This window comes from Anolis carolinensis, chromosome 5, assembly GCF_035594765.1.
Source record: "Anolis carolinensis isolate JA03-04 chromosome 5, rAnoCar3.1.pri, whole genome shotgun sequence".
Taxonomy (NCBI): Eukaryota; Metazoa; Chordata; class Lepidosauria; order Squamata; family Dactyloidae; genus Anolis; species Anolis carolinensis.
This window is the reverse complement of record NC_085845.1, coordinates 98,995,311-99,009,624: the sequence shown is the minus strand read 5'-3', so window position 1 is coordinate 99,009,624 and position 14,314 is coordinate 98,995,311. Positions and strand designations below refer to the sequence as shown.

General features: G+C 39.7%; 2 long non-coding RNA genes and 2 other non-coding genes across 10 annotated transcripts in view; 1 reads left to right on the top strand and 3 right to left on the bottom strand.

Moving 5' to 3' along the window:
- LOC134299760 (uncharacterized) overlaps nt 1-14,314 on the top strand; it is a 55,005-nt gene that overhangs the window by 22,049 nt on the left and 18,642 nt on the right. The gene's annotated exons all lie outside the window — the stretch shown is intronic.
- LOC103278942 (uncharacterized) overlaps nt 1,534-14,314 on the bottom strand; it is a 104,300-nt gene continuing 91,519 nt past the window's right edge. For all 7 annotated transcript variants that reach the window (XR_010007005.1, XR_010007004.1, XR_010007006.1 and 4 more), the window contains one exon: nt 1,534-8,573. This is a non-coding gene — a long non-coding RNA (uncharacterized LOC103278942). The remainder of the gene's footprint in view (nt 8,574-14,314) is intronic.
- Nucleotides 6,736-6,830, bottom strand: mirlet7b (microRNA let-7b). Its single transcript, NR_129813.1, has one exon. It is a non-coding gene; the product is annotated as a microRNA let-7b (primary transcript).
- mirlet7a-3 (microRNA let-7a-3) lies at nt 7,751-7,826 on the bottom strand. The gene has a single exon (NR_163037.1). It is a non-coding gene; the product is annotated as a microRNA let-7a-3 (primary transcript).

Genomic DNA, 14,314 nt, shown 5'->3' with positions numbered 1-14,314 from the left:
TGAGGTTTGTTGGAAACTAAGCAAGTGAGGTTTATATATCTGTGGAAGATCCAGGGTGGGAGAAAGAACTCTTGCCTGCTGGAGGCAAGTGTGAATGTTGCAATTAATCATCTTGATTAGCATTGAAAAGACTTGCAGCTTCAAAGCCTGGCTGATTTCTGCCTGGGGGAATCCTTGGGTGGGATTTCCTTTGTTTACCTGGAGGGGAGACGATATTCCTCAGCTGTGTTGCCCAGATAATGGGAGAGTCACGAACATGCCAGGCCTGCACAATCTGTGGCTCTCCAAGTGTTTTGGACATCAGCTCCTGACCACTGGACAAGCTGGCAAGGGCTTCTGGGAGTTGGGAGTCCAAAACACCTTGAGGTTTGTGCAGGTTGTGCAGGTCTGTTATGTGTGGCCTGCTGCTGCTAAGTTGCTATTTAAGATGTATAGGGAGGAGGTATTTCTTTTAAAAGGAATTTCTGTATTTTTAATGCAAGTGATTCACGGCATAGATATTTTCATAGGGATATCAATCATGCCCCCAAGATCCTTTCTACTTAGAAAGTAATGCTTCAGTTCAGAACTTTTCCCATTTCTTTTTGGTTCTCACCAACTTGAATAATTTAGTGTCATTAGCAAACAAGGCCATCTTACTGTACACTCCTAACTCCAGGTTTTGCATCAGGGGATTCTCTACTCTTCAAACACTTACTTAGTGGGAGGTGTTTTTTGCATTCAACATTTTTCCCACTTGGATTCATATAAGGATATTACAGTTATAGCTGTTCTAAACATTATGCAGAATGGAGAAGCATTTTGGACTACAAATTCAAAAGCCAACCAAATAGTTCATTTAAAAAAATGCTCCTTAACACAAAACCCTCCCTGCAGGTAGGCCCAATTTGAAAATGCCACCTTATCTGGCACAGTCAATACCTGCAACCTCATTCTGCATCTGCTAACTGTCACTATAGATGTCGTGTCTTCAGCATCAATTCACACATACCACTTCACCTTTTGTCACACCCTTCCCAATAAAGACATCTGAAGATCTAAAGCTTGTTCATATTTTATTTTTTGAGTTGCTCTAATAAAGTTATTGCTCTAATGCACCTTTTGGGATTTCTCTGATATAACCTAATATATGAGGATGGAAGATTGAACATATTGAACATTTTATTAGCATGTTTGTTTTATGTGACCTCATTTGTTTTATGACTTGCTTTATTGTTGATTGATTTGTTTTATTGTTGTTTCTATATTGTCTGTTTTGCCTGGGCTTGGCCTCATGTAAGCTGCCCCAAGTCCCCTCGAGGAGATGGGGCGGGGTATAAAAATAAAATTATTATTATTGTTGTTGTTGTTTAGTTTCCCTAAGGGAAGGCGGCCTCACATGTGGGCATGTATATAAGCATTACACATGGATTAAATTAGATTGTTTCTTGAGAGGCCCTCGCGCCGTGAATGGGGTAGCTCACTGTTGATGAAAAATGGTGTCGCACCTCAGGTTAGCTTCACCTTGCTAAAATACACCAGGCAGTACACAGGTTATAGTCTTTTGTAGTTTATTGGAAATAAGGAAAAGGATAGTTCTTAAAAGGCAAAAGTTCAGTTCTAAAAGATAGTTGCAAAACAAGGCTGTAAGAAATAATCCAAAGAAACACTTGGCATGAAGCAAAATCCTTTCAGTACATGACAAAGTCCCATGAGTGAGAATACATCAAGGCTACAAGACAACCCAGGAAAGCAGAACTTGCTTCCTGATTCAAAGAGACTGCTTTGACAAAGATTCCTCTCTCAGTAGACTGTTTTAATAGCATAACATGAAGGCATTCCTTTGCCCTTTGACCTCTCTCTTATTTGCTATTCTAAGACTTCTGGAACCTCCCTATTTTTCAAGTGGCTGGCCCGGTTCAGAGATGCTGTATCGTCGTCAAGGCCAAACTGCTCATTAGTGTTATCAGGCTGGGAGCTGCTCTCTCTTCCTGCTTCTTGCACATGTGAAATATCAGCATCCTCCTGTAGGAAAGCCTTCACCTTGAACCTATATCCCAAAATCCTCATCAGAGTCACTCTGAGGCCGAGTCACAACAAATGGCTGATTGCAAAATGTAAGTTTAAATGGCTTTGCTAAGAAATATACATTGTTTGGCACACTGGTCATGACTGTTATATGATTAAAAGTGGACAGTGACAATATAGAGAACAAATCTGAATACAGAAAGCTGGATTGGAATTATGCATGGCCATTACAGATGCATAACCTGGAGTTGCGCACTTGTCACTTACGTATTCACTAATCAACACTTACTGAGAAGCAGCTGCTATGGATTGACAGGGTAATGACTCAGGAAGGAGCTGACTGCCATTCCCACCCCACTCACACAAGTGATCTCTGATGCAAGGGGAAATGGCAACAGGGTCCCTGTTTATGTCTGTTGTAATGGGATCACTGATGAATAGGGGGGGATGCTTCTTTCTGACAAACAGGGGAAGATGCCCATCAATTGCAGTGGCTGCCACCTGGTAAATGAAGATGTCGCGGTGGTGAGCTAGAATTCACTGTATGTGTAAAGACCATATAGTATTACAGCCATTGTGTTTGACAAAAGTCATAAACTACTCAAACTAGAACTATCTGTAATTAATATTGCAAAAAAAAATTACACAGTCAAATGCCTTTTCCAAAAACTCCAATCTCCATATTGAGGTCCAAAACCTCTTGTACTTGATAATAATGATGATGATGATAGATAATAAAAACAAGACCTGTACAATGGGAGGTGAAACTGCATGAAGCAGTGAGAAATAACAACAGAAGAGAAACAAAGTTAGCTACAAGAAAAGGAGATACCTTTTGCAGAGGTAGCACTGATAAAAATGACCACAGGTTAAGAGAAATCATCCAGAAATAGACCTGTCCCCTACTCCAGGTTGAGGATGTCTTATCCAAAATGCTTTGGACCAGAAGTGTTTGGGATTATTAGTATTATTTTAGAATTCATTGCAATTTCATATACACCATATACACATAGCCCAAAGATAATTGTATACACATTTTAAATAATTTTGTGCATGAAACAAAGCAAAAGTGTCACTAATTCAGCCACCCATGTGAACAATTTGAGGATTTGGAATGCTTTGGACTTCGAAACTTCAGGTAAAGGATGCTCAACCTGTATTTGAGTCAGTAGAGTCCAGAACAGTGCCACTTTGATTAATATACCTCATTTCTACCTTGCATGTCATTTATTGCACAGGAGCACCAAATCAATTATATGAGACCTTTACCCAGGTTCCCAAATTCCATATTATCTAGCGATTTTGGGCCCAGGAAGTGGCATAGTTGGTTATACAGCAACCTTGGGGAAGGAGATGGCACCAGCCTTGTCTCCCTCGTTATTTTAGCAGTGCTTCCTAAGCACCAAAATTGCACTGAAGTCTCCTCAGTGCCTGGAATGATTACATTTAGTCCGCCAAAATTAGAGGGGGAAGCAATTCTTCCTCTCTCATCTCTGGTCTCCACTTCAGTGTCACTCGCCCATACAGCTTCCAGAGCCAGTGGGCCACTTCGTGGGCAGATGGTGTAGCTTTCCATGCCAGCTCGGGGCTGCTAGTGTAGCTACTATCGATGCTGATCCGGTATATGAGTTAAAGGTTTTCCCCTGACATTAACTCTAGTCGTGTCCAACTCTGGGGGTTGGTGCTCATCTCCATTTTTAAGCTGAAGAGCCAGCGTTATCTGTAGACACCTCCAAGATCATGTGACAGGCATGACTGCATGGAACACTGTTACCTTCCCACTGGAGTGCTACTTATTGATCTACTCACATTTGCATGTTTTCGAACGACTAGGTCTGTTAGCTGGGGCTAACAGAAGGAGCTCACCCTGCTCCCCAAACTCGAACCACCGACCTTTCGGTCAGCAAAAGTGAAAAAGCTTTTACAGGTGCTTTTCTCATAGATTAATAATTTCAATTACAATTAATAATGCACCATAATGCAAATAAGAGATTTCTGCTGTAAAGGAATACTTTGAAATGCTACGTATTCTCCTGCTGATGTGCCATGTCCTTAATGTGTTTCTTCTTTCAGTTGCTGCTGGTTTTACTTGCTGCTATTTGAATGCTTCTAGGAATTTAAATTCCAGCTGTGATAATTTCAGCTGAATGCTGTGGAATTAGAAGTACAGAGGGAAACTACATTGGTTTTACTAAAGGCTCCTGGATGACTGGGATAAATGGAATTGAAGTGAGGGTTGTTCATTGGGCACTTGCTTGTTAGAATGTTTAGCTTGCCTGGCAGGGGGCTGAAGTGTGAAATGATATGGTAAAGACTGACAGGATGGTAGGACCAGCAGGCACTTCCATTTCCCAGCATTCAAGGCTGTGTAGTGTGAAACCCATTAAGCTGAATGTATTTCAGATTTGTTAATTATTGCACCCTCTCTGTTGGCCCATTAGCATTTGCCTGGCCTGATCATGAATTGCATCCATCTAATGTACCCACTGGGTCCTGGAAATAAGGAGCGAGTTCTACTAGATCAATGGTTCCCAATCTTTTTTTGACCAGGGACCACCTGGACCAGGGGTCACTTTGACCAGGGACCACACTCCAACATTAGTACCAAAAGGGTTATGAATAAGTTTTTGGTCAATTTTACATTTGATTTGGTTATTTGGGGTGCTGATTCAGAAAATTGCATTGGATAAACCACATCGGCTCTAGTTTCTGATACAGAACATATGCCATCCAGTAGTCACCATCTGCTCCCCCAGAGAAAACCATATTTAATAATCTACGTATAATGAACAGTAAGAATAGTGGCAAGATTTTTAAATGCATCAATGTTCATAGACTCATAGAATCATAGAATAGTAGAGTTGGAAGAGACCTCATAGGCCATCTAGTCCAACCCCCCCCCCCCCCCCCCCGCTAAGAAGCAGGAAATCGCATTCAAAGCACCCCCAACAGATGGCCATCCAGCCTTTGCTTAAAAGCCTCCAAAGAAGGAGCCTCCACCACAGTCCGGGGCAGAGAGTTCCACTGTCGAACAGCTCTCACAGTGAGGAAGTTCTTCCTGATGTTCAGGTGGAATCTCCTTTCCTGTAGTTTGAAGTCATTGTTCCGTGTCCTAGTCTGCAGGGCAGCAGAAAATAAACTTGCTCCCTCCTCCCTATGACTTCCCTTCACGTATTTGTACATGGCTATCATGTCTCCTCTCAGCCTTCTCTTCTGCAGGCTAAACATGCCCAGCTCTTTAAGCCGCTCCTCATAGGGCTTGTTCTCCAGACCCTTAATCATTTTAGTCGCCCTCCTCTGGACGCTTTCCAGCTTGTCAACATCTCCCTTCAACTGCGGTGCCCAAAATTGGATACAGTATTCCAGGTGTGGTCTGACCAAGGCAGAATAGAGGGGTAGAATGACTTCCCTGGATCTAGACGCTATTCCCCTATTTATGCAGGCCAGAATCCCATTGGCTTTTTTAGCTGCCGCATCACATTGTTGGCTCATGTTTAACTTGTTGTCCATGAGGACTCCAAGGTCTTTTTAGCACACACTGCTGTCAAGCCAGGTGTCCCCCATTCTGTATCTTTGATTTCCATTTTTTCTGCCGAAGTGAAGTATCTTGCATTTGTCCCTGTTGAACTTCATTTTGTTAGTTTCGGCCCATCTCTCTAGTCTGTCAAGATCATTTTGAATTCTGCTCCTGTCTTCTGGAGTGTTAGCTATCCCTCCCAGTTTGTTTACTATGTTTAAGTTGTTGTATGTTTTTGACAACTGAATGTTGTTGGTACACATGTTGGAAACCGCCCTGAGTCCTCTCGAGGAAATGGAGCGGTATATAAATAAAGCTTTATTATTATTTATTATCATCAGTTCCTTTGTTTCTTGATATTTTTTTCTTTTTTTGCACCTTGTGCTAAATTTGATCTTTTGTGGCAGTGATGCAAAGAGGAAAATTTCTCACTTATGTGATGGAGGAAAAAACCAACACCAAACACATTTTACAGCACAAGCCTTCTATTGATTAATAATATTTATATACCATAAAGATTATATTAATTACCAATTGTGTTGTAATTTATGCAGAGATAATGTAAAAATGAAGCCATGCTGTTTATTCTCATAATAATTTCACTACTATATTCAAATTATGAGACAATTTTCCACAGAAAACACACTTTATTGTATTTTTGATATAAGGTCTTGTAAAATATGTTTTAGTCACCAAAATGGGAGAGGTGGGAGGGGAAAGTATAATCAAATATGAATATTGTGTAGCTGTTAGGTAATATTGTAATGTATATATACATGTATATAAATTTGTTTCATTGTTCAAAAATATGTAATATGTAAATTGAAAATAAAAATAATTTAAAACAGGTAAAATAAAGAAATAAAATAAGTATTAGTTTAAGCCATGCTATTTGGAAATATATAGAGAAAATTGTTGCAGAAAATATGCACATACAAGTGTACTCTCTTGAAAATGAAAATCTTAAATTCCTATTTATTTTAAAGTTTAAAAGTTGTGATTTCTTCCCAGGAAACTGTAGTGCTACTGGGTACAGGCAATGGTTGCTCAAAATAGTTTAAGCAATATCTAACAATGTGTCACTGTCCTACAATTCCCAGTGTTCTTTTGGAAGAAGCAAAAGACACTAAAATGGTATGAAATCAATGTAGATTTGCACTATATGCATACCACCTTATTACAAAATTCTGGGCACGCTGCAAAGCTGCTCCTCAAGGAAGGCAGTAGGTTGTATAGTTATCTCCTGATTGGGGCAAAATGACTACCCTGAAACCACACAACCTACTACCTCACCTTGCCAGAGCTAAACACAACTCTTTATTTGATTTTGCATCCATAACTCAGAGGTCTTGCATATGACACTACACAAGGAATATGCAGAAGATGCAATCTGCCACTTCCACTGAATGACATGGGGTCTACCGTTTGAGAAGTGCCCAGCAATACCAGATAGGGGTAGGTGCTGTCACTAGGCTGTATCTGTGCTGTGTTTCATTGGCATCATAGGAGCTAAGCTAGGCTTTCTACTTCTCTGGTGTGATTACCTGAAAACCATACAAAAGTCCTCCTAGTTCTCTTTGGCACCCATCTTTATTAACACTCAGCCTCTCCTTTTTCACAGTGAGGTCTTCCTTATCTTGTGCTGCTACAGAACTGCAACCTCTGCTACACTGACTGTCTTTTGTACATCAATTGCTGATCAGGGCAGCTTCTAAGCAGAGCCACATTTGCCCCTTAATGTAGACTTCTAAAGGCCAGGCAGTCCTCCTGCTTGGGAGAACATGGGAACTTTCTCAACATCCTGTGAAATAACTATACAAACAAAAGTGCTTATTAGAAAAAAAAAAAACCCCGTTGTAGTTAGCTCAAATTTGTGCACCTGTACATTATCAGCTATACCTACTATGTACCATAAAGCAAGGGGACATAATTCTTCTGCATTTCTACATCCTTGAATGGCCTTTTCTCAAGGAGGGCAATATGACTGATAGCATAGTCATGTCTACATAAAAGTAAATTCGATGACCATCTATGAGGCTTCCTTGTAGGAAAATGGGCATGTTTCAGCTTGAAAATTATCATTAAATTATTATTATTCAGCTTGAAAAGGTCAGGAAAATTGTCTTCTGTCTTAATGTACACATATGCAATACTTCTCAATAATAGTCAGTAGGTTTTATTTCGGTTATGGCGAGATTTGTCCTGCGTTGCTCTCACAGCCACTTCAGGAAAGACAGTAGATTGTATAGTTATGTGACAGGCAGGGCAGAACCCTAAAACTATACAACCTACTACCTCACCCCAAAGGACAGTCTGATTCTGATGCTGATGAGATTCAGCAATTCCCAGAGTTGCATCTCAGGAACCTGCAAAACAAGACGAGACAAGACAAGACAAGACACTCCAGAGAAAGGGATTAATGGCTTTGTATTTTGAAAGTGCAGAGCTGCTCAGCCAAGCAATGCCAGTGCTATCCTATGCAGTCTTTATGGAATCCAGATACAGCATTTTTTTAAAACCTTAAGATGGCTGTCATTTCAAATAGCTGCACTTTTGCTTTTGGTTGGTCTAATAAAATAATTGCAGTGAATAGATATATTTATTATGATTCACATGTTATACATGTGTTTTGAAGCATGCAAGCAATATTTTATATGATACTCAGAATCTTGCAATGGATTCTGTTCTGTAAATTGTCAGTCACAAGGATTTCTCAGCTCCACTAAACAAAATCCATTTTAGAAAAATCAGGGAGTTTAAGGTATGTATAAACTATGTGTTCTGAGAATGATCAATGGACAGACCTATAGCTTACTAGTGTGACAACACACTAGTAAGTAAACAAAACGTGTCACAAGGTCCTGTTTTTCTCCACAGCCAAAGCAATAATCACTTTAATGACTTGCAATTTTAGCAACCTGATTTGGTGAATCATGCCTGGAAATGATCCATGAATTCCTCATCCTGGCAATGTTTGCAGAATTCACGTTCTTTGTTAATATAGATTTCTTATGGCAAGGAAGACCTCCTGGAAATCAAGTTATCTCACCTAAGAAGGAAGGGAGGGAGGGAGAAAAAAAGAGAGGGAAAGAAAATAAAGTTAGTGGTAAACAACAGTAATAAAACTGCAATCCTATATGTATTTATCTTGGGGGAAAGAAACATGAGACCCAGTGCAATTGACTTCGGAATACATGTGAAGAGACTGTGGGCATTTAAATACAGTTCGAAGCCAATCTTGAGATTGGGGTGTCTACAAAATGTACACCTCCAATGTACACAGCAGCACACATCCAGCCAGAAACTGTATTTTTTTTTAAAAAACTATGCTAAATTCCAGAATAAGTAATAAAATATGCTGTAGTCAATCACTGTATATCCCATGCAGAGCTGGACTTGAGACAGAAAAATGTGGCGTGCTTGTCAGGATAGGACTAGTTTTGATGCATTTGAAAAACTCAGAAACACAACTCACCAGAAAGTAAACAAACACCTCTTCCCTCTATCCAAGAAAACCACATCTATGCAAGGCATCACAGTGGGAACATCCACTTTCTGCCCCTTTGCTACTGTGCCCTGCCCTGTTCTAGTGCTGATCCCAATAGGACATGCTGCTGCCCATCAGCTCATCCCGCCAGATGAGATAAGAAAAAAATATTTCTAGATTCAGATCAATCTGCAATCAGTAGATCTTTGTGATCACTGTTCCAGCCTCCAACCGTGCTTGTGTAGGCTCTCCGCATTGAACTGGTTCTCTCCAACCCACATACTGATTTTATTTAAATGGCTGTGTAGAATCGCCCTGTATCAAACTTTGTGTTTCCAAGTATTCTAATGTAGTTGACCTCTTCCAGATAGACATACGCACACATGCTAGGAAAGCCTAACTGTGCATTCAGCTATATTGAATGCAACTGTGAATAAGAGGAGTCATCCAGATGTCATTATAGAAAGTAGAACTACACCTAATTACAAACACAGAGAACTGCTTCTGAAAAAGCATATTTCTAGGTTTAATCCTCCCCTCCATTCACTAACATGCCATTTCATTTACCTAGTGCTGATATCATTATATTGAGACCTGGATGCTCTTGGTAGTTCCGACTTTGTTTTTTGCTGTGTGCTTCCAAGTCATTTCTGACCTATTGCTTCCACAAAGTGAACCAATCAGGGGGTTGCTTTTGCCGTCCTCTGAGGCAGAGAGAGTGTGATTTGTTCCATGGTCATCCAGTGGGTTTCCACAGCTGAGTAGAGATTTAAACTTTGGTTTCCCAGAGTCCAGTCCAACACTCAAACCACCACACCATGCTGGATCTGATTCCCAACTAGAGTAGACCAATAGACCCATTGAATCGATCACCTTTCATCAGCTGATCAATCAGTTAGTTCCTGGAATACAGTAATTACTTGACCCACTGATGAATGTTGAGGTGTGTTGTCGAAGGCTTTCATGGCCGGGATCACAGGGTTGTTGTATGTCTTTCGGGCTGTGTGGCCATGTTCCAGAAGTATTCTTGTTCCAGAAGAATGGTTGGAACTCACAATAGGATTGGGCTTCTTCTCTGTCTGTTACTAGCAGCCCATTATATAGGGCAGGGCATAGAGAAAAGCACAGAAATGTGACTTAATCCAATTCAGTTAAACTACATATCATTGCGGGCAGGTGGAGTCACACAGGACTACTATTTCTGCATTTATAGTAAGATACACTTTCACTCAGAGGTGTATATATGGTCTTTTACCTTTTGGACTCATCTGATCTGTTCATTTGGGGCTAAACGTAGATGTATCCATGTTTTTGGATAGCCTCCAAATGTGGATAATCTTTAGAAAAAACAATTCTAGCAATTCTAGCAGAAGAGCACCTAATTTATAGAAAGAATACAACATGGCTTGAAGTTGTAGGGGACTCATGTGGATAGAGGAATCTTTTACCTCAGCTTTTCTATTGGTCAAAAGCAGTACTAAATTGTTTCAAAGGTGAGTCATAATCTCCATCATAAATATTGACGACAAACATATGTTTTAACCCTGGTTGTCCTGTGGTTGTCAACTATAAAATGTTTAGTTACATTAATTCTTAATGTGCCTGTTATGAAACGTTTTGCTTAAGGGAGAAAACCAATTATTTGGAGCTTTTTAAAGTGCTTGTAAATTAATTTTAACTCCTTAAAATGTTGCTTAATAATCCAGAACGGCTCATACAGAATTCATCTAAGATCTGTTCCACAGTAGGAAAACTGATATCCCCTCCCACCAATTTCCAACTGTTTCAGCACTAAATGAACAACGCCCTTGCTTTTTGGAAGACTGGAACTCAGGCTAATAAATACCTCAACAGGCTCTCCTTAAAAGGCAACAAGCCAGTTATTGCTGTTATGTAACAGGAAAGATGATAGCTTTAAGGTAGGAGAGATATACAATCCAAAGGCTAACACCTGCCAGAACCAGGAATTTATTATAACTTGGTAATTACAAAAAACATAAAGACGGCTGGCAACTTTTAATTTTAAAAAAGCACCACCCAGTGACAACTTTTATACAAGGAAAAATAGCAACATTGAGGATGATGTAGTGTGTTGTGTGTGTGTGTGTATTTCACTAAAATTGGTGAACAAAATTAAAGATTATCCCTCTCTCTGATCTTAATGCCAACAGGGTTCTTCTGCTGTTTAAATAATGTTAAGTGAGTATGTAAATTTAATAATAATCAGGAAATGCTATTATGGGGGCTAGGAGGTATTGAGGATTATAGTCCAAGAGACATGCTTCTCCAAGCTCTGCATTTGATCAACTAGTTTGGCCTTTAGTGGTCAGTGTTGTAGATGTGCTCTAGAAAATGGAGCAATGCAAGGAAAGACATTCCACCTACACATTAAGAAAAACTTTCTAATAGTAAAAGCTGTTCAACGATGGAATATGCTGCCTCAGGCTGGATCTACACTGCCAAATAATCCAGTATTTGATCCTAGACTATCTGCTTTGAACTGGATTATATGAATCAACACTGCATATGATCCAGTTCAAAGCAGATAATCTGGGATCAGATGACAGTGTAGAAGGGGGCTTCAGAGTGTGGTGAAGTACTTTTCTGGAGGTTTTTAAACAGACTGCTTTGATATTCCTGCACTGCAGGGTGTTGGACTGGACGGAACTTGTATGATTCTACTTACAGCAGATCTAAGATGGATCTACACTGTCATATAATGCAGATTCAGAATGCAGATCAACTGCACTGAACTGGATTATATGACAGTATAGACCCGGCCCTAGAGTGCATTCCTGAGATCTTACTGGGAATTTAGTAAATGTGTAGAGAAATATTTCATTTCCAAGCTAAATTCCATGTTTATTAACTAAGATATGTTTTATGGAAATTGGTCCCTAAGTAAGATGCATGGGATGTTTGATTTGGGACTGCTAATGACATGAATTGCAGTTTTCAAATCTATCATGCTCTCATCAACTTAAATAATGGAACATTCACACTGGGACAGGCAAACTTATTATGACAGTATGCGACAAACATGATGGCATTACAGATGAAGAACCTGGGATTTCTTTGGCCTCCGAGATATGATGTGGTCTTCTTCAACAGTGATGCATAGTATGCTTGAGATCCATCTTTCAGCCTCAAAAGATCCACCTCAAAGCATTTACTAAGCAAGCATTCTGAGGAACACAACAGCAACTCAATTTTACAACCAATGCTGCTGGCACCATTTGACTGTTCTTAAATGGATCTTGCGCTCTGTGTCCATGAAATCTACGGAATAAAGGTTTTGGGTATTTAAACCATCATTTTAAAGGAAGCCTTCAAGTTATCAGAAAGCATTCAGATCACTGCTGCCATGGTGTTTAACAGTATTCTCAGTGTCAATTATTTATGTTTCTTTTGCTGAAGGCTTTAATTTTACCTAAGTGAAAGCAATGGGGGAACTGTTATGAAGAACAAAGAAAAGCACACACACCACAAATGATGATTCATTTTGAAGGGAAGTCTTATTTTTCTATCCACGTTTGGTAGTTTTCGTGCCAAAAAAATGCCCTCCCCCCGCGTGTTTTTTTTTAAAAAGTTAGAGTTCTCTATATATACCTTCACCAGGTTACTGGAGGCAGCACAGGCCAGTTGTTCAGGTGGAGTATGAGGTGAAGGAGAGGGAGGTCAAATTAAGACCCACTCCTTAGCTCAGATTTGAGGCTGGAACAGGCAGATAGTGGTACAAATAATTACACAAAAAATCCAAGAGTTAGAAGAGATCACAAGGGCCATCCAGTTCAACCCTCTTCTACCATGCATCAATACATAATCAAAGCACTTCTAACAGATGGCTATCCAGCCTCTGTTAAAAAACCACTCCAGATATACTATCATGCTCCAAGACAACCTTATATTACTGGTGAACAATTCATGGACCTACTTAAGCAAATAAGGTTAACAAAAGACGAGATCATCTGCCTCTTTGATTTTCAGGAAATACCCTGGTACTTGGCTCTTGATCTGATTGAACTGTCTCCCAACATAGGCTTTCAAGTATTCAAGATTATAGTCTTCTCAAGCAGGCTAAGATAAAAATTTAAAACGCAGACACAGACATACACATTCTTCCAAACCACTTTTTATCAACTGTAAATTACATTTTCGATTTTCAAACTGGTTCTAGTTTGTTTGTTGTGACTTGAAATTTAGGAACCAAATTTTCTCAATAATTAGGTTAGCCTTTTGGATTTTAAGTTAGAGAGAGGTAGAAAAATCAAGTCATAATTGTTTTAAAAGTAGGAAAGAAAAACAACACTAATATATGTAAGCTTTCACCCCTACCCATACAGAATGCCTCTGGAGTGGGCAAACTGTCAACCATACACTGAATGTGACCCCCACGTGAAAATCACATGATTGAAATTTGGCATCAATTCAGACCGTTGAATATTAGTATTAAATTACATGCCACTTAAATGCAAGTAAACACTTCTTTAAAAGGCTTTTACTTTAGTTTTCTCCATCAAAATTAAATGGCATACCAACACATCTTATTGCCCACAACAAATCCAGGACAAGTGGGAAAGTTGGCTCTTGGACCTGTCCAATCTTGCTTTAAACCATTTATGCCAAGTCATCAAACAGAAAAGGCAGCCTCTGCAATGCAAACTCTCTAGACCTCATCAGACACAAGTTACCCTTCATTTCTATACACTTTTAAAACACTTCACAGACGGAGTACCACAGAGCTCATCATACAACACAAAAGGGCCGGGCTGTGGAGCAACTGGTTAGTAGCCAGCTGCAAGAAATTACTACTGACTGAGAGGTCATGAGTTCAAAGCCAGCCCAGGTCAGATTGAGTGCCTGACCATTAAAATAGCCCAGCTTGTTGTTGACCTAAGTAACCTGAAAGATAGTTGCATCTATCAAGTAGGAAATTTAGGTACCGTTTATGGGCGGTCCTATGGGCGGTTTTCAACTGAGCACTGACGCTCCATTTCTCTTCCAAAATCCTGTTGCATGATCCTGTCACAGTAATTTTTAAAAATTTGATGAGAGATTGCACGATTTTGAAATATAACAGCTTTGTTTTTGCTGCATTTTCTCCTTCCTTGAAATCTTAGCTTTCCAAACTGCACTATAGATAGATTGTTAATACCTTTTTATTACAAATTATAGGAAGTACTAGTGCCTGTGGTCTCTAAAGCCCTGGAACAATTTATAATAACCTAATTCTGCCTTAAATCTACTGTCTTCCCAGTAATTCCAGGTTTCAGACTTCCAGGATTTCAAAGCTTCCCTTGTTA